The 20,705-nt window shown below is 39.7% G+C and overlaps 1 protein-coding gene across 4 annotated transcripts in view; it reads right to left on the bottom strand.

Annotated features, from left to right (window-relative positions):
* Window positions 1-20,705, bottom strand: part of NFYC (nuclear transcription factor Y subunit gamma) — a 67,672-nt gene that overhangs the window by 29,965 nt on the left and 17,002 nt on the right. The window contains exon 1 of one of the 4 annotated variants that reach the window (XM_042996785.1): window positions 18,673-20,325. The exons of the other annotated variants lie outside the window; for them this stretch is intronic. The gene's annotated coding sequence lies outside the window, so the exon portion shown is untranslated. Of the gene's footprint in view, window positions 1-18,672; window positions 20,326-20,705 lie in introns of those variants that run through there. 4 annotated transcript variants of the gene reach the window in all.

Below are 20,705 nucleotides of genomic sequence, written 5' to 3'. Positions count from 1 at the left end.
CCAAACAAAGCACACTGTCAACTGGACGCTTTAAAGGTGGTTGAAAAATAACAGGGAATTAAATTTAGGATGAAGAAAAGAGGGTCAAAACCTGCATGCAGTCAACTGCTTTTGTGATGGGGGAGGGAAGATGAATAAGAACCCCCATATCAGTTAGAACAGTAGATGATACTATAAAGTCTTAAAAGATTTACGGTGGGAAAGTAAAAAACTCCAGATGGCATAAATGCTTATCTGGCAAATACTTAAATGCAAGAAACAGTTTAATTAAATACAAAGAACAAGAAACTTAGTGATGTCCTAAGAATTTCTATTCTGGGAAATTATTTAAAAAGGTTTAACATGCCAGTGACAGGATGCTGGCAGAGAGCTATGTAAATCATTAAGAACTAATTCTGAAGGGCTGAAAGAAAAGCACCAAAGCCAAGCATCACGTGACCAAACGTGTTCCTTTCCAGACCCTGTGTGGACGCACACTGGGCAGATCACTCTCCGTCAGCCGAGTGGAATGAGGGCTGATAAATCATCGGTTTAGACTGTGAGGGTGTTTTGATTCCCTCTTAAATATTTGCCGGGATTGTCCTAGAGGTCTCTCTCTCTTTTTTTTTTTTCTTTTTCCTTCTAAAGGAAATGATGAGAGGAAAGAAATGGAAGGAAAACAAGAGTACAATCTTCAAAGCAAATTTCACTCTGGTGTAATGACATTAGTGGGTGATGATGTAATGGGAAAAGATTTGGAGCCAATTTCTGGTGGTGGAGGCCAACAAGCAGCTCCATACATCAACAGAACTCTAAGTACTAGGAAGCAATATGATCCTGGAGTTTCTGGAGGGAATTAAAGTGAAGAGTGTTGAATCACAGCTGAAACGACTAGATAAAATCTTTAGTCCTCAATAACCAAGTATGGTCCTCTCAACTCAGCTCCCACGACATTTTCATTCATCATTGTATGCACATGGCCTATACACTATTCTCTTAGATGTACTGAGAACAAAGAAATCAAAGTAATCTAGAGAAGTTTTTTTTTTTTTAATTTTTTTTTATGTGTATTTATTTTTGAGACAGAGAGAGACAGAGCATGAACGGGGCAGGCAGGGGCAGAGAGAGAGGGAGACACAGAATCTGAAGCAGGCTCCAGGCTCTGAGCTGTGAGCACAGAGCCCGACGCGGGGCTCGAACTCACGGACCGTGAGATCATGACCTGAGCCGAAGTCAGATGCTTAACCGACTGAGCCACCCAGGCGCCCCTAGAGAAGTTTATTTTTATTAACAGATATCTACAAGGTACTCAGGCCAATGAAGACTGTATGTAACCTTTTAAAATGGAATAAAAAATCTTTCCAGAAATAAAAATAAGTATCAAAAAACTTAAAAAGAATCTAACTTTTTATTGTATGGATCCATGGATAGGCCTGATCTAGCAAAATTTGCCACACAAACTGCTACAGTCAAAGGAGGAAGATGAACCATTGCCAGTGTGATATTTTTGTATACTTGCTAGTGACGGGTAGATTCAGTTTGAGTGCAAAAGGTCTGTGAGATTTAGAAAGTTGGTAACAAGTTTTGGTTGTCCTGTGATCTGTTCCCACAAACATTACAAAGGTGCTCAATTCAAGAAGCACCTTTAAATTCTGTCTGTGGACAGTATGCTTTTAAATTTTGAACTATCCCAACTAAGGATGTGCTGGTATGATCAGTTCCCAAACATCTGTGCAGTCAATAGATTATCAATGAACCTGGCTGGCTCAGACCCACACACTGTTGGGAGTGAAGGTTAGGTACAAAACAGAAGTTGCCAAATATTTCTAGAATTGAAAAATGTACTAAAGGTTAAATATCTAACTTCAGATGCCCATCGGCATTAGAAAATCACAGACAATGGCAAAATATAGTCAATAATAATGTCCTTTGTATTCTATTGCATCACAGAAGTTTAGGACTGAAAAAAAAAAAAAAAAAAGACATCAAAAGCCACCAAGGCCCACCTATCTAAAGAACACTACTCTACTCCAACCTCTGCCGAACCTCCTCAATCCCATCCCAAGTGGTCATTCAACTTCAATATGAGTATCTCCCTCCCCAGTTTTGGGAAAATGGCTTGCTGATAAGGCATTCTTTTCCATCTTTGAACAGCTCTCACTGTTCTACTTTACATTAGGTTTTATTTTCAAAGTTCCACTTGAGCTTTGGATTTAGAGTTATAGGCTTTATGATTTTTCCATCCAGAAACCTCTTTTTATAAATTTCTGACTTCAAAACCAAAGGTATTCTCATCAGAAATGGAAGATCTCATTAGGAGCAGGATTTCTAGCATCTCTGCACAGAGACTGCTTCTCGGCCTTTTGGCTAAGATCAAGCGTAGCATCTTTGCACAGAGATGATGAGTAGGTAATTCTGTTAATACCTCTTTGTTACTGTAAATTCCAAGAAAAGGTGACTACTTTCATTCAAAAGGTTTTCATTAAAGCAGATCTGGTCATTACACAGGGCTTTAAAAATTAGACCAAATCTCAGGGTGCCTGAGTGACTCAGTCAGTTAAGCATCTGACTCTTGAACATGGCTCAGGTCATGATCTGATGGCTCCTGAGTTTGAGCCCCACATTGGGCTCCACGCTGACAGTGTGGAGCCTGCTTGGGATTCCCTCTCTCTGCCCCTCCAGTGCGGTCTCTCTCTCTCTCTCTCAAAAAAAAATTAATTGAAAAGAAATTAGACCAAATCTCAAGCAACAGATTTTATAAGAACAAATTGGTGTTCTCAATATTTTCCCACTGAGGCACAGGATTAAAATAATGAAACCTAATCAGCATTTTGCTCACCAAACACCCCAACAAGTTAAAAAAAATACAAACTGACCTTAATCTTATTACTTCTGATTTTAATAATACATTAATTGCAACTGAGTTGATTCTGCCACAGAAGTAGCCTATTCATAACATTTACAGCTCATGAAATACATGCCAGATTCATTTTCTAGAGTAATGAGAGAAGGTATGTTAAAAAGTAAGAAAGATTTATATTCCAGGATCCTTTTTATTCCATGTTAAATTGCTATCTCATCACAGGACAAAGCTATTTATACACAGTTGACAACAAAACTGCTTTAAGATCAAGCTGGATTAGCTTTAGATCACTCATGAGACATGCAGCATAGAATTTCCCAGATTTAATTATTAGTATTAGATTTACCATTCATGTTAATTACTTCATACTACCTGAATAAGATGTTTAACTATTTAATAAAGACATAAGGATCAGATCAAGTAAACAGAACGGTTGTTGCCAGAGGTAATCTCAACTCCCAATATCGATTAATTTACCTACTTTTTAAAAAAGTTTGCTTTCCAAAGCTAGAAAGAGAAGAATCAAGGTCCATCACAAAAAGGCTGTTTCTCCAATGCTCAACTTAACAGCCATCTGTCCACAAGTCTTCTCTAAACATCCCCATCCGGACGTGATCACTCCTTCCTGTGAACCTTCAGGGCCCTTGATCTGCACCTCTTTCTGCCTTCACCAGATTATCTTGTATGATCATTATTTATGTGTATGTCTTATATTTCCCTTTCTGGTTTACAAGCTCCTTCTAGGTAGGACCTAAATATGATTTATCTCTGGATCCCTCACAGTATCTAGCACCCAGTTTGATTACTTCTGAATGAAGAGGCAAGAGAGTTGCTGGGTATGGCCTGAGAAAAAGAGGTCTCTTGAAAAGTGTGGCCCTGAAATAGACTTAATGGGATTGCCTGAACAACCAAAGGAAGTGGTTATAGGAGCTATTCTGGGAAGCTCAGATAAAGGGGGTTCTCTCTGGGCCTTTAAAGTAAGAAGGACAACAATCAGAAATCCACCTGAAACTTACTGAAGTGAATTTAAGATAAAAGGGCAGGGTAGGAAGGGCACACCCCCACACCCCCATACACACCTTGTGCAAGTTGCAAGGCAGACTGGAAGCCTGGAAACATGGGTGCATACCATTCCCAAGTGTAAATCTTTGGAAAGACAGAACTTTGTCAGGAAGGTGACCACGACAGATTAGAAAAGTTTGAAAAATTAATGACAAAAGGTAAGTAGGAGGAGGGCAAGTATCTCTGGCCATACATTAGCAGGAAGAGAAGGAGAAAAGCATGGAGGAAACGAGATGATTCAATCATATCATTCAAGGATGGAAAATCTAGCTGTCACTCTAATATCCAGTTACTCTATCATTGATGAAGAAAGAAAAAGAGACCTAAGCAGTTTTCAAAACATCTCAGAACAGAGTGTTCCTCTTTTTAAGATCTTGGAAATATTCCAAGCTCTTACTCTTGACCAGGTACCACGATTCACCAAATCCTCCCTCAGTGATATGCCTAGACATGAAACAGGATGTATCAAAAAGACCTACCTCATAAAATTATATAGAAATGTAAGTTTTATTGCAATATGCTCTGGTTTCTAAAACTCTGTACCTTTAGACTTTAGCTCTCTTTTCTTGGCACATAACCTCATTCGCTCTATGAAAGTCCTTTACAATATTCCTAAACCCACTTTATAGCTCTTTGAAAATAACTAAAACCAAATAGATGTTGTTGGGAGATAATACCTAAAACCCTAATATAACAACTGTTCAAGGAAAAAAGATCAAAGAAAGCTCCCTTGAAATGAAACCCAACCCTTGACCAATGCTGCTTTCTATTAAAGTACTAGAGCTGACCCATTCCAGGCAGTCAGGTTTCACCTAAAAACAATACTCTTACTGTCAAATGCAAATATATCTTAGCCCAGTTTTGACTGAAAAACAAATCTAAACATTGGTACCACCATTTCCTTCTAATGACCGCCCCCCAATCCAACTTGCGGCCTTTAGGCTATAAGCAACCTTAATCATTCCTGTGTATCTCCAACTTAACATGTATCAGTTATCTCCCTATGTGCAAAGCACATACCTTCTTCACTCCCTTTTGTGTCTTGCATTTTGAGTATGCCTTCCTCTGTCATTAGATGACATGTTTTTTATCTTGCCCAACTGCCAGCATTTTTGCATGCCTTTTATTACATTCCAGTACTGTTCAGATATTTATTGTAGTTAGCTCCAGGTTTATTTGAAATAGCCAAAACTGTTGGAATGTTATATTTCAAATGGTGAGAGAGCGATACACAGAAAGAAAAAAAAAAAAAAAAAGAATGTTAATGTGAATTACTAGATGGATAAGAAGGGGGTAGGATTTAAGCTTATTTGTGCTTGCTATTTTAGATATTCTTCTAAACTACAAAGAAAAGTGTAAATGACATTTGAAAACTGAGACTTTTGAAACCAAACAATTCCACCAACAGTCAATTTGGTTCTAAAGTTTGTACAGATGGACCCATCATCAATCATGGCTAAAGAGTATTTCAAACCTTAAGGAGGCATGCGTTCTCTACAATAAAACCAATCTCAAATCAACAATTTCAGGAGAAAAACAGCATCACTCTGGAAATTAAAAGACCTACGTCTGTGAACTGGCCTACTGCCTACTAATTGGTGGCCCTGGGCCAGTCATTCCACTAAGGCACTCCAGGAGCAATGTATACTCACCATGCAGGCCAAAGGGGTGGTCTGGTATGGAAGACCGACACTTCACTAGTTGATGTAATAAATGAATGAATACAAAAGAAGGCAGGGTGACTAGAGAGAAAAGAGGGGTCAACAATCTTTATTTAAGCTCATCTAAGGTTTCTACTTAATCACGCAAGAAGGCACTGAGCGTAGTGCCAGAAACCTTCTTACTTAAGTTCTAACCCCTTACTTGACTGTGTATCAGCTAGTCATAGTTACTATTCGCAGGTGATTATACAGTATCCAGTACTATAAGAATGAATAATGCAGCCTGACTAAAGACCCCTTTCCCCAACCCTGATTAATGCCAAGTTCAATGTTTGAGGGTGTGTCTGTTTTTAGCTCCAAGAGGCTAGGTATGAAGTTGCTTTTCAAACTGCCTACTAGAAAAACCATGCTTCCCAAAAGACGAAGGGTTGGAACTAGCTGCACATTGCTCTCCCCAAAGATCTGTTCACAAGGACACATTTTTAAATTGGCAGCAGAAACACTTTGCTTCAAAAACAAAAACATGTTTCTGTTTGCTATCTACTACAACATAATCTTTTAAACAAGGGCCAGATCATAATGCAGTTATAACTAGAAAATAAATGAAGGCACAGCATCTGGTATAAGCAATGAAACTTATAGGAAGGCATGAACAAAACATTTTAAGATTTGTTTCTGTGGAATAGAAAATGATGTGTAAACATCTTACTTCACACACTTTCTTCATTTCTTCAGTAATGTTCTTAAACCATCCCTGCATACAGGACAGCAATAAAACACTATTTTGTATGTTGGAGGAAAAAAAATCAAGTATTTTAGTGAAATATTCTAAAGCAAGGGTCTGTGAACTACAGACCACAGGCCAACTTTGGCCTGCAGCCTGTTCTCATAAAATAAGTTTTATTAGAAGACTGCACCGTCATTCATTTACACTAAGGCTGCTTTCATGCTACATTAGCAGAGCTGAACAGTTACAACATAAACTGTATGACCTGCAAGCCAAAAATATTATCTGGCCCTTTACACAAAAAGGATCAGATAACATTTAGAACCCAGTTCGAAACTGTTAAGTTTTATTTCAATGAATCCTTCCATGACAGACGAGTGTCATCCCTCATTTACTGATGGGGAAACTTAGCACCAGAGGTGGAGACACTTGCCCTAGATCACACAGCTGTTACACAGCTCCCTCACCTGTTCAGCCTCCATTAGGAAGGAGTGAGCTGGGCCAACCCGCTCCGCCCCACAGGAATATTTGTTAATCTCTTTGACTCTCCAACCTCTGGAGAGTAAATAAATTCTTGCAAGAAGAATGGAGAGTTACTGGTTTTTCAGGCTCTGAGCCTGAAAGAGAATTCTGACATGAGTTGGAGACAGAAACAGTGCCAGGAGCCTGAGTTTTAAATTGTATCCTAAAACAAAGAGGCATTTTGCCTACTGGATTCCTTCTGAGATTCAGAAACCCTGAGAACCACCTCTTCCTGTTCTGGAAGGATCCTGTATTTGTGTGTGCCCAGGAGAGGTGAGAAGTAGGACTCTGCAGAATGTTTCGATGCCAACTTAAGAGCTGTTGAGTTCACAAACTACTTGTCACAGTCATTACCCTCAATTGATCTTCACTCAGCTCAGTGATAAAGAGATCAATATTTCAATTTTACAAATAAGAAAGCAGAGGATTAGTTATCTTAAGTTACTTGCTCAAGATCACAATATAGTTAATGGTGGAGCTCTAAAATTCTGTTCTTGCCTTAAGTCAGCTTGTTCATCCTCACTTTTTGCACTGTTTTAAGGTATGTGTATATTCAAACTGTTCAGAGAGATAAGCAGTCTTGGCTTAGATCAATGACTCAAATCCTTAACCCAAATGATCATTTTTAAACACCTACTCCCATCATTTCTGTGACAATAATAGAAGATGCTAATAGCACTCTTATCTACTACCATATAAACATCCTTTTCTTATTTCTCTGTTGTCTCTTTCCAAGCTCTGTTCTTTTTTCTTTCCTATTTTTTCCTTCCCCTTTGCATGTCTCCAGGTCAGTAGGCAGCACCTATGAATACTCAGCTGTGAACAGTGGGGGGCAGTAAAGTACAGGATAAATACATAAAGAAAATGTACTGGACATGGAGGTTCTCCCTCTCTGACGACTAACTTGCTATGTTTATGATCTTGGGCAAATCTCTTAACTTATTGGGGGCCTTTGTTCACCTGCAGGAACACCTCACAGGGCAGTTGCAGCACACAAATGGGAAAATACATGCTAGAAGGCCTCGAAAAATACCAAGAATCATACAAATGCCAGATGGCATATAATCTTCGCTGCTCAGAGCTAGATAAGACATCTAATCCTGGCCTGAATGGTCTCAGACAGAACATCAAGTCCAAAGTCCAACCTCCCTTAGGTACTGTAGCCAGTAACTCAACTTGCTTCATCCTCTAATTTAGACTTACTTTGTTTCCATGCATCTGAAACTGGACTCTTAGAAAATATGCTAAAAACAAATACAGAGAAATCTTCTCCCATCTCTTTTAATAGACAAGAAATAAATTTTAAAGCCCTTTAAACTATTAAATTTAGAATGAGTGTACTGATCCAAATAAGCAAAGAATTCAAATGGAAATGACTAGGAATGCTCCACATTTAAATCCCTGAGAATGTCAATGACCAGTAGCTATGCAGGTTTCCCCTCCAGACTAAGCCAAAAACATTTAAATTCCTAGAACATGTCTCCTTGGACACCTCAGACTTCTGTAAGCTAGGAGTGTGTGTGGCTGCTTTGTCCTTCAGAAGAAATCTTGTTACTTTAGAGGGCACAGGAGACCTAGAGTCTAGGCAGCCTCCACCCTACCTGGCCCCAAAGGCTAAGAAAAAGATTCTGTTTTGAGCTCTGAAGAGACCTCTGGCTCCTTCCGTCTCCATCCCAAACCCTGGAGTACAGGGAACATGTTCTGAAAGCAAGAACTATTCAGACTATCTCATGGACTGAAACCAATCTTTTACGTTTGTTTTTTTTTTTGGGGGGGGGGGGGGAGAGCACTGTTAAGAAGCTTGCTTTTTACAGTACAACTGTAACAAATTAAATATACACACTCACTAATTAGTGACCACTAAATTTTTTTCTCCCCAAGAAACCATTCCCAGCACCCAATAAAATCTATTTCTACAATTAACATATTCACTTTCGTCAGACTTGTGTGGCATGTTATTATTTGGCACATTATTTCTTAAGCCTAAAATTTCCCTGCTCCTATCTTCTCCCCAGTTCTTATGTAATTGTCTTTGTTTCTGGCACATCCTCAAGGGAAACATGCCTTGCTCATAGTAGGAATTCAACACAAATCTACTGGACAAATACAAGCTCCTCAAGAACTATTTTAAGGGGCGCCTGGGTGGCTTGGTTGGTTAAGCGTCTGACTTCAGCTCAGGTCATGATCTCACGGTCCGTGAGTTCGAGCCCCGCATCGGGCTCTGCGCTGACAGCTCAGAGCCTGGAGCCTGTTTCAGATTCTGTGTCTCCCTCTCTCTCTGCCCCTCCCCTGTTCATGCTCTGTCTCTCTCTGTCTCAAAAATAAATAAATGTTAAAAAAAAAAAAAATTAAAAAAAAAAAGAACTATTTTAAGACTCCAAGTGTCTTTGGCCTCACTCTGGGTCCTTTTCTCTGAAATGTTCACATGGGGAAACCCCTTCTTAAGTGCCTGTACTCTGCTGTGCAATAACCTTTGTGCAGTAATCCAACAGAAAAGTAAAAAAAAAAAAAAAAAAAAAAAAAAAAAAAAAAAAGTAGGTATGGAGAGAAACCTGTTCTTCTTCAGAAAACATACCACGAATGCAGATAATTCTCTAATCATGGACTCCACTGGAAAAATGGGAGATTGTGCTGATGAGTTAATCCATCTAAAACCGGGGGTAGGGCAGTGAGCAAAGAATTCTCAATTAAAAACCTGCAGGGTATTGTAAGAATGTCAATACGAACTTGGTTGTATTGATTTGGCTGTATGGATTCTGCTGATTCACAGACACACTGAATTCTGCCCTCTGCTAAGTGTCTTTTATCATTGACTTAAATGTTGAAAGGAAGGCAGGCAATGAAAAAAGCAGAAGAAACAAATCCTCCAGGCCCAACAAGCACTGACCCTTCTACCTCCAGGTATGTAGCTGTCAGGAACTGAGAATGTAAAGACGACTTCAAAGAGTGGAAAGCAACTGAGATGGTAATGCTAGTCCTTTCCATCTGTACATGCTGTATGTACACTTTGTACAGTAGCTCTCTTTCTGTCATCTCATTTGTTTTTCGCTATAAACACGGCACAGGTACTAATTAATATTCCCATCTGACAAAAACACTTCAGATAGACTGAGGGACTTGTCAGAAGGCACAGGGCAAGCACATGCCAGAGCTCAAATGAAAATCCACGTGTCCTGACACTCAGTTCTGTGCTCTTACACCGCATGTCCTCCTCCCTTCGTAGAATTAATAACTCAACAGAGGACCAAAAACTTAAGAATGTATGGGTCTTCGAAGCCTGGAACATAAATAAGTCCATCATTCTCCTGGAAGAAGTACTCCAAAAGACCAAGATGCCAGATTCTTATACATTTCAAAGTGGAGAGCTTTGTTTTCAAACTGGTTAAAGCTGCAGTTGCCCACAAGGACTGGGAAGTTGGGGTTATCTGGTCATTAACCAAGAGTGAGGATGAAAAGGTTTGGTAGATCAAGTTAACTCTCTGGGGGCCTGGTGATGGGAAGTCCCTTTACTGCTTCCCTTTGGTTCAGAGATAGCCTTAGCCTGGCCCTCTGGCTGGAGGTGTTTCCAGACGAGCACATTAACAGGAGGAATCACCTGACTCAGTATTACTCAGTGTCGCAAAATTATAGCTATTGCCACATTGTGAACATGATGACAATGTTATTTTACTTGTGCAGCCATCACTCCAAGAAATCAGAATTCCTTTGTCCTAACTACCTCACTAGGGGTAAAGCAAGGATTAGAAATCACAGCTAGGAAATATAAAGCAACTGATTATCTAAAAACACCATAAGGCATCTAAAAATACCAATCTGTGGTTCCAGATAAGAACACAAATCTAGGGGGTGCCCAATACACACCATAATGTGTGCATCTGCACAACTAAGGAACACCATAGAACACATAACACAACTCTAACCTCATATCCGTTCGGAAAAAGTCCTTCAACTACTTACCTGACCTTAGTGAATTTAGGATTCAGGAAAGACAAATTTCCCACCACACTGGTGGTACTCATTTAGTACCTATCTATTTGCACTATGCCGTGTTCTGAAAAGAAAAGCGGCTATGTTTGAGAAAACTTAAAAAATAGGGGCACCCAGGTAGCTCAGTCAGTTAAGCGTCTGACTCAGGTCATGATCTCTCTCAGTTCTGTGAGATGGAGCCCAGGTCACGCTCTGCGCCGGCAGTGTGGAACCTGCTTGGGATTCTTTCTCTCTCCCTTTCTGCCCCTCCTCCACTCATACTGTCTCTGTCTCTCTCAAAATAAATAAACTTAAAAAAAATAACTCAGGGGGCACCTGGGTGGCTCATTCGGTTAAGCATCAGACTTCAGCTCAGGTCATGATCTCACAGCTTGTGGGTTTGAGCCCCACATTGGGGCTGTGCTGACAGCTCAGAGCCTGGGGCCTGTTTCAGATTCTGTGTCTCCCTCTCTCTCAGCCCCTCCCCCGCTCGTGCTCTGTGTCTCTCTCTCTCTCAAAAATAAATCAACATTAAATTTTAAAAAAATAGTAATTCAGTTTGACTATATATATTTGCTCCTTTTATGATCAACTGTTTAGTCATTTCATGTAAGATTATGTGTGTCTCCTTTCTGGGGAAGAGCAGCACACACAAGAAGAGGTGGAAGGAAGAATTAGTCCTAGAAGATGGACACAGCTATAGCTTGTTTTTCATACAAAGTAACAAGGTGCAAAGAGCACAGGGCTTATGTCACTAGGCTCTGCCTCTTATTTCCTCACCCACAAAATGGGGATAATATTTCTGTCTTACCTACCTTAGGTAAATACCAAGTGACAGAATGGATATCAAATCATTCCATTAACTGTAACGTACTATTTCATATAAACATTAGATACTATTATGCTACTTAACTACCTTCAAGGCTAGCTTCATGGGTATTTGGCCATTTAACTACCAGGAGAGACATAATCATGGAATTCAGGATATAAATTAATAATCAACGTAGGATGGCTGGAAGTTTACCACTTTTTCTTCAGTGAAAAGTTTATTACTTTTATTTTAAATTGAGGGTAATTACAACATACCTAGCCTAGAAACTAAATATAGGTGCCTTATATTAAAAGTTCTGCAAAAAAATAAAAATAAAATATACAAAATAAAAGTTCTGCTAAATCCTACAGATGAGGCTATCCTATTGCTGGTAATTTATATTGTATGCTGTTCATTAGTGTTATCATGATCATGTGGCTATAAGTTACTTGCTAAGCAAATGCTACCGAATTCCTACATGTGTATTTATGCTTCATGCAGAGGCTGCCATTTGAGACTTTATTATAAAGTTAACACCAGTGAAGATCAAGCCCCATGCGACTTGGGAAACAAACCAACAACCTAGTTTTTGTTGTTTGTTTTAATTTTTTTTTAAGTTTATTTACTTATTTTGAGAGAGAATTGGAGAGAATGTACGAGGAGGGGAGGAACATAGAGAGATGGGGGAGAGAATCTCAAGCAGGCTCCACACTGTCAGCCCGATGTGGGGCTCGAACGCACCAACCGTGAGATCATGATCTGAGCCGAAACCAAGAGTCAGATGCTTAACTGACTGAGCCACCCAGGCCATCGAATGACTTAGTTTTTGCACTGGACAGAAGTGTGTATATGGTTAAAACTTAAACAAGAAAGCTTATGGCTATACATACCTACACACATATACAGAAACATATATATAACTAATCTCAAGGAACTAGTGGAAAACATTTCAAGGAAATATTTGTACATATTCAGAAGAAATGAAGGCCACCCGATTTTAAAGCAGGATTTCTAGTCTTCTACGCATCAAAGCACACACTGAAAATGTTAATATTAGCTTTCTGAATAGTTAAGCTATGGGCTGATACTGACGCCCTCATTCCGTTTAACTTGTCACAAGATCATGTATCACGCATGGTGCTCTAAGTATTCTGAGAAAAATGTGGGCTAACAATGACACCTTACTTCGTTATGTAGGCCTGGAATAGGGAAGCTATAGATATTCTCTGGTTTTAACTAAACCAACATTTTAAAAAAGGAATAAGCAATTTTAAAGAATACTAACGCATATATGGGAGTTGCACACTCAGACGATAGGGGTGCACAATCAAAAAAGCTTACAGAACACTGACCTAGACAACTCCACTATGTTCACTTCTACATGTCTCAGCTTGAGGGTACAACCTTTTGTTTCCAATTTTGACATGAAACTTTATTCTTCCGGTCCTTCTGTCTATTTTGTCCCTTGATTCTCTCTCATCTTTTCCCCAGGTTCAGCCATAATCTCTACAGCCCAAATTCCAAGTATACATTACCAGTTCTGCTATTCCTCCAGTCCTGCATGTTGGACCTCCCAACTGGAAAGCCACCCAGAATTCAAACTCAAACTCCATGTGTCCAAATTCTTCCTCTTTCCCCAAACCTGCTCCTTCTAACTTTTCAGTTTCTATCGTCCAGTCACCTAGGCTTGAAACCTCAGAGTTGTCCTAGACTCTGTTGTTCAATTCTAATCAATTCCAGGCTCTGTAGTAACAGTGTCCAACAGTGTCCATCTCCTGACCTTTCTTCATATGGCCACTATCTCTATTCAGGCCCTCATCATCTCCATATAATAACAAATATGATGATCATAATACCTAATACTGGTTTAGTGCTGTGTGTCAGGTACTAGCATTGCTCTCCCTTTTCACCCCCATAACAATCCTGTAAGGGTTGTGAACCCAGTATGCAAACTCACTGCATCGTTCACTGTTTCTGGTGCCTTCCACTCAAATTCTACTCATGTCTACATAATAAATACATAATAAATCTCTTCATAAATCTTATAAAAGCACACACCTGATACTGCCACATCAATCTATTACCCCAGATCTTCAACGGTTCACCAATTCAAGCAGAGATGGTTCAAATTTCTTGACAGTCAAGGCCCTCCAACAGCAGACCCCAACTCACTTCTCCGGACTTCTTTTTCCACTCCCTCCTGTCCCTAACTCATCTCCTTATATGGTCTAAGCAGACTGGACCATTCACTGCTCTCTTCGGCACATGCTGCACTTCTTCAGTCATGACCTTGCTCCTCCTTTCCCCATGCTTGGAATGCCCTTGTTCTTACCTCCCTGAGTCCAACGCTCAGTTAAACTGCCTTCCTTCATTCCTAAGTCAGAAGTAGAGGTCTCCCCTCCTCTGAATTGTGTCCTTTGCTTGTACTTTCCGTATCAGTTTCATGTACTTGATATACATCCTCTGTTTCTCCTACCAGATTGTTAGGTCCTGGAGTAAAATGTTATTTGTGCACGTTTTTTTTTGTTTTTGTTTTTGTTTTTTTTTTCCACAGCATAATTTTTTTTTTTATTTTTTAATATATGAAATTTACTGTCAAATTGGTTTCCATACAACACCCAGTGCTCATCCCAAAAGGTGCCCTCCTCAATACCCATCACCCACCCTGCCCTCCCTCCCACCCTGCCCTCCCTCCCACCCCCCATCAACCCTCAGTTTGTTCTCAGTTTTTAACAGTCTCTAATGCTTTGGCTCTCTCCCACTCTAACCTCTTTTTGTGCACGTTTTTAAGTCTCCACGTATAAGACATGCGTGCATGCTGAATTAGTGGAAGAAAGTATAGAGCGTACACCTTTGGGACTTCCTCGTAGGTAAGAACTATACAGGTTAAGGAGATAAAGGAAAAATTCATTCTATCTGGGTATTTCCAGTCAAGCAGGTCTTGCTTTAGTTTTCTATGTAAATGAAATGATGAAGACAGACCAAATGATAATACTTCCAAGAAAAAAGGTAACCAAGCGAATCAGCACTGCTGTTTGCTGTGGTTTGTCTCCTTTCTTCCTTTGAACTAAAGAATACAAGGTCATAAACTATGTTATGCCACTTTAAAGTTAAACATTTACTAGATTTTTTTTCTTTAGTTTTGCATTTACACTGGAATTTACCTTTATTTCTTACCCTTCAAGTGCCCTTTTTCACTACAGAGTGCAGCACTGTAACTCAATTTATAGCAAACAATCAACAGAGGAAAACTTTTGGTCACTTATTGAACAGTGGGGTCTGGCTTTGGGACACCAAGGGGAGAGACAGGAAGAGAAGAATGACAATACAAACAGAATCTGACCAAGTTCTAAAGATCTGGGCCCAACAGTGAGGCAGCAGAGAGAAGAGATTAAAAAGAAAACTAAGCTTCTGGGAAATTCAGACATGAGGAAGATACTATCCAGCTGTGTCTATTCTAATTTTCAGACACGGTATGCCTCAGCACTTAAACATTACATAAGATGCACATCATTCAGGCTCTCATTCTTTCAATGAATTGTAACTTTAATTCAAATATATGAAGGTGGTGAAAAGAAATGCAACTACAAAGAAAAAATGTTAAAGGTTCAGGGGGCACTTGGTGGCTCAGGTCATCATCTTGCAGTTCATGAGTTCGAGCCCCGCATCGGGCTCTGTGTTGACAGCTTAGAGCCTGGAGCTGCTTCAGATTATGTGTCTGTCTGTCTGTCTCTCTCTCTGCCCCTCTCCTGCTTGCACTCTCTCTCAAAAATATAAACAAACATTTAAAAATAAGTAAATAAAATGAAAGTTTCAAGTAGATTATAGTCTATCAGAGAATGCAAAATAAGAACAAAACCAAATCCACAACTACCCAAACACACACGTGCAGACACACAATACAACTGTTGGTGGTAAAGATTAAAGTCAACATAGTTAAAATATTATTTGGGGAGTATACAGATAACGATTTCTATTTCAGTCTTGTCGAATGCTTAAAATGATCCTGAGGGGCACACGGGTTGCTCAGCCAGTTAAGCATGGGACTCCTGATTTCAACTCATCACAATCTCACAGTTCATGAGTTCAAGGCCCACATCGGGCTCTGCACTGACAGCATGGAGCCTGCTTGGGATTCTCACTCTCTCCCTCTCTCTCTGCCCCTCCTCTGCTCATGCTCTCTCTCTCTCTCTCTCAAAATAAATAAATAAATGTTAATAAATAAACAATAAAATAAAACGATCCTGAGACCTTAGTTATAAATACCAGTTGACTCACTTGAACAACCAGGCCCAAACTTGTTTGGGAGTTAGCTTGTTTGTAAGATGTATTCACCACCACCACCACCACCACCACCACCACCACCACCAAAAAATCAAAACTAAACAAAACAAAAACCCAACTAACTGGCATACGGGTGTTGTGTTTGTACACCTTAGTCTACTTCCTTGTAATATATGAAAGTAACCAGCTCTCTGGGACACCTCAGCCAGGTGGACACCATTAGCTTCCTAGCTGATTCTCTACTTTCTGAATAAGCAACTGGCTGAGGCAAGAAATCTTCATATCCCAAAAGGGACTATAAGTCTGCTGCCACAGCAGACTTTCTAACCAACAGACTCCACATGGAGACTTCTGAACCTCTTACCTAGCCCATTTTCTCTGTTCCTTCTGTGTTCAAACAGCAAACCTGTATGGATATGCCAAAAGGAAGAGAAATATGAAAAATAAAAAGTAAAGAAACCTGGAATGAACTAAGTGGGAGCTGAATCTCTGAATTTGCATAGGCCAGTCATTAAAAAGCTGACAAGACTGGGGCACCTGCGTGGCTCAGTTGGCTAAGGGTCTGACTTCGGCTCAGGTTGTGATCTCACGGTTTTTTTATGAGTTGGAGCCCTGCATCAGACTCTGCGGAGCCTGCTTCAGATTCTGTCGCCCTCTCTCTGTCCCTCTCCTGCTTGCTCTCTCTGTCAAAAATAAACATTAAAATTAAAAATTAAAAAAAAAAAAGCAGCTGACAGACAAGGGCACCTAACCTCTCTGGGCATCAACTTCCCCACTTTACAAGAAAGGAAGTAGACTAGATCCTGGAATGATTTCCATCAGCTTAAGAGTATAAAAACTCTGTATGCATATGTTATTGGGGATAGAAATAGGCAAAAATAAATCCACTCATGAAGAAGACCATGTATAAATGATTAGCTTTAAGAATGCTTTTGGGGTTACTGATGCCTCCACGAAAAGTATATAGCTTCTCTAAAAGGAGATCTCATTTTGTTTTAGGAACAGAAAGCCCACAGTGACCATGACTGTTGTTTTCAAATATACACATCCCTGGAAGCGGACTTTTATTTGGAGAGGCCAATGCCAATTTTGGCAAACCTTATTCTGTGTGAATGATTCTTTCAATGCACAGAAAGGAGGCAGACATCAATGCTGACTGACCACGCCTGAGAGGAAGTGACTTAATAGGACAGGAAATCAAATAGATCACAAAATATCCACCCCACCCCAGGGGAAGAAAAAGAGTCCTAAAAATAGAGGACACCAGGCATGTAAAATGGGTGATAAAGAACCCCCCCTGGGTTTCCACCATTTATCTTGGAAATTTATCTGTCACAATATGTATCAGCTATGTGAAATTCATGCTAGTGCTTATATTTTGATGAGAGACCAACTATTTTTTTTTTTTTTTTAGTTTTTATCCCAACATTGACTGGTTTGCTACTACTTTGCAAGCTATAACTACCTCCCAAGCTTGAAAACTGACCAAAAAAATCATATGACCACAAAGCAAACAACAACAAAAAATGGCTCCAGTTTACTTTATAAATATTTGGTGCACAAACTAAAAATGTAACCTCTGCTTAGTAAACATCTGCAACTAACTATTAGAACTCACCTGCATTGTAACACAAATCAGAACAGGTTCCCAGTTTTTACTGAGAGGTTCCTAAATCTAGTAAGGGTTTTTTAAAAATCAGCATTCCCATTTCATCTTATTCTGAGAGACTCTTAATTTTTGAAAAAGGGGTTAAAATTCTTTCAAAGGAATCCTGGTAAGGGAAGGTTTGATGGTCTCAACATATGAATTACATAGGATCATGTCAGCACAAATGGGAATATGCACGTGAAGGCACATGGAACCGGCTTACAAAGACGTGTCGAATTTAAGTAAACTCCTTTGTAAAAATATTAAAATACTGGCATTCTTTTCTCTGATGCCCATCTATCTTCCTAAGTATTTAACACCCCTCCCCCAACAGTCTGGATTAGTAACAACTTATATTAATGTAGCAATTCACAATTTGCAAAAGCACTTTGACATACATGAGCTCATTTGAGCCTCACCACTAAATAGGAAGGTGCTATTTTTAGGCCCCATTTTTACATGTGAGGAAGCTGACACTAAATGGCTGACTTGCCCAAGCTCACAAAGCTGGTGATAGCTGAGTGGAACCTGAACACAGGTCTCCTGACTTTCAATAGCCTGCTTTTGCTACTATACCATACTACTTCATATACTGTCATCAGAGTAAACAAATGCCCAAATCTAAGACCCCATCTAAGCCTCACCCATCCCTACACACCAACCCCTAGTCTAAGTTATAGTTAACTCTAGAAGGCCTTTGCTCCTTATGGAAGTAGAGTTTCCTTCCTTTTTCTGGGAAACATTTATCTGGCTAAAGTATTAAATGAGGAGATCACATAAAGACCATTCGGCATATACTGGAAGATTTCTCAGTCACCAGGAGTTCTGCATAGGCATGCCTATATGCATTTTTCCAGGTAGTGGGTCAGATTCTCAAGAGTCCATGATTCTGAAAGGTTAAGAACCCAAGCTAGAGGCAATAGCCACATATCTTTCCAAGAAGCTAAATCCACAAAGTTCTCAAGAGAAAGAGTTTTTATCAAGGCCTCGTACTGTGCCCCACTTATTCTGCCTTGCCTGCTCCAGGCCCTCTCCCAGGCTAACAGAGTCATTCCGTATCTACGAGTTTTTTAAATCATACATAAAACCTGGAGCAACTGGTAACATATAAATCAATGACTTATAAAAAAATAAATGGAAATTAATTACCTGTTAAAATGTAATCCTTAACACATACTCCTTTCTCTTATGATTTAACTTCCCAGAATGAGTCTTCTTACCATAAGCATTCCAATTCCCCCAAAGAAGTTTTACAAACATAACTGCTTTGAACTCCTGAAATGCCATTCTTCACTAAAGAACCCTCTAGATTACACAGAAGACAAGGTAGCGTGCAAGGAATTCTGAATCTGTTAGGCAGTTCACTCAACTATCATACCAAAAGGATTTAGAATTTTTTTGCTGGGGGAAGGAACGGAGAAGAGTGGGAGAGAGAATGAATGCAGCCCCATTGTCTTATTGCTTGAAAACTCCTAATCTGAATCTATAACATATTCCTACTAACCACTCAACTTGAACATCAGAAGTACAGTCTCTTTTCATCTTAAATAGAGCTTTTCAGTCTAAATCTGTATAAACAAACTTTGTCCTTCAATCTTTCAACTCCTCGGCAGTTTTTCAAGGTCACTTTTGCGAGCAACGACAGAGGCCTGCATCTAGCAACTTTCACTGCAACACCACTCCAATTCAAAGAGCCCCGAACCTAAACCCCTATCGATCCTCTCAGGTAAATCCCTTACAGGAGGGGAAGCCAGGGGAAGGCAAATCAACACCCTCCAAACTTCTCTACTAGGGCCTGTTCCTTTTCCCTACCCAGAGACTGAGTACTGCTGGCTCACTGCTCCACACTGAGTCTGCTGCAGAAATGTTCCAATGACCTTCATTCCATATTTGCAAATAAGAAGAAAACAAAGAACTGCTTTTTAAAATCAAGTGTATTATAGATGTTAGTACACGGGACAGAAGAGTGCACTATTCACAAAAACTGGCTGGTTACTGATTAGCAACCAGCATTAGCTTCCTATCCCTAAAAGAGGGGAAAAATATATCAAGGGCAAAAGATAGGGTTGCCTGTACTCTTAACTTTCCAATTCACAAATTGCAGGTAAATTAGGATTCGAAATATTTCATACAGAAAATGAAAAGCACTTTGCTCACATCACTTTAAAGAACCAAATCAATGCCTGACAAAAATGTGTGAAATTGACAGAAAAAGATTTGCTCTTGTCACTACCAATATAGTGGAAAAGTATGTTCCTCACCAGCATTCTAAGCTCAAATGTGCATTTCAAAACAAAGACTGTTATTTAATTAGTTGGTACTATCAGAATAGAAGCAGACAGGTAAATCAAGAAAGTTACCGGGAGAATTTCACACTGCCATGTGGGCCTTCACCATTAGAAGCTGCATTCGTGCAAACCGTATTTTCACACAAATTTAGCACAGCAATAGTGTTGTTTCCACCTCTGAAAACACAGATGTCAACAAAGTGCATGGAAACAGAAAAAGTCTTACAACAACTCAGCTTATTCTGTAGGAAAGCTTCAGTGCACTTGAACAAAGGAAAATTATTTGGAAAACAGTTAAGTTTACCCAATGCGAAGAGAAAGTGCCTTGTTTCTGTGTGCCCCTGAAAAATGATTAGCCTTTCTTCATGTACCTGATCTTGTCAATACTCAACTAGGAAAAGAAATCCTAGGTGAAGGGCATGCAAAATCTAAACAGAGCAAGGTATTCTAGGTGCACCAAAAGGTATGCATGGAATGTAAAGTGGCCATTTTCTGAAACAGTGCAACTTGTCTACACTCTCTGAAGCTAAACAGTTTCTACCATTTTAACACAAAACAAAGAATTAAACTTACCGGGAACTGCATTAATTTTACATGTAGTTATTTATATCTCCTCGGACAGGGAGAATTTAAGTCACTCCTAGCCCTCCCCCCCAAAAGGACGGAGGAAACAAAAGGCAGCAGGAGATGCAGAAACCTGAGTCTGGAATGTCCACTCCAGTGAAAACCCGAACAGCTGTCCCCCCACCCCCCAGCAAACTATTCGCCATTTTTCTTTGTCTTTCAGCTGACCCCTGCCTCAGTGAAAAACTCCGAGGCTCCAATGAAGCCCTGCAGCCTCCTTCCACTTTAACAGTCAAAGGCATTCAATCTAGCATGCTATTTGACACCAAA

The sequence above is a fragment of the Panthera tigris genome, chromosome C1 (genome assembly GCF_018350195.1).
Source record: "Panthera tigris isolate Pti1 chromosome C1, P.tigris_Pti1_mat1.1, whole genome shotgun sequence".
NCBI lineage: Eukaryota > Metazoa > Chordata > Mammalia > Carnivora > Felidae > Panthera > Panthera tigris.
This window is presented reverse-complemented; position numbering and strand designations above follow the sequence as displayed.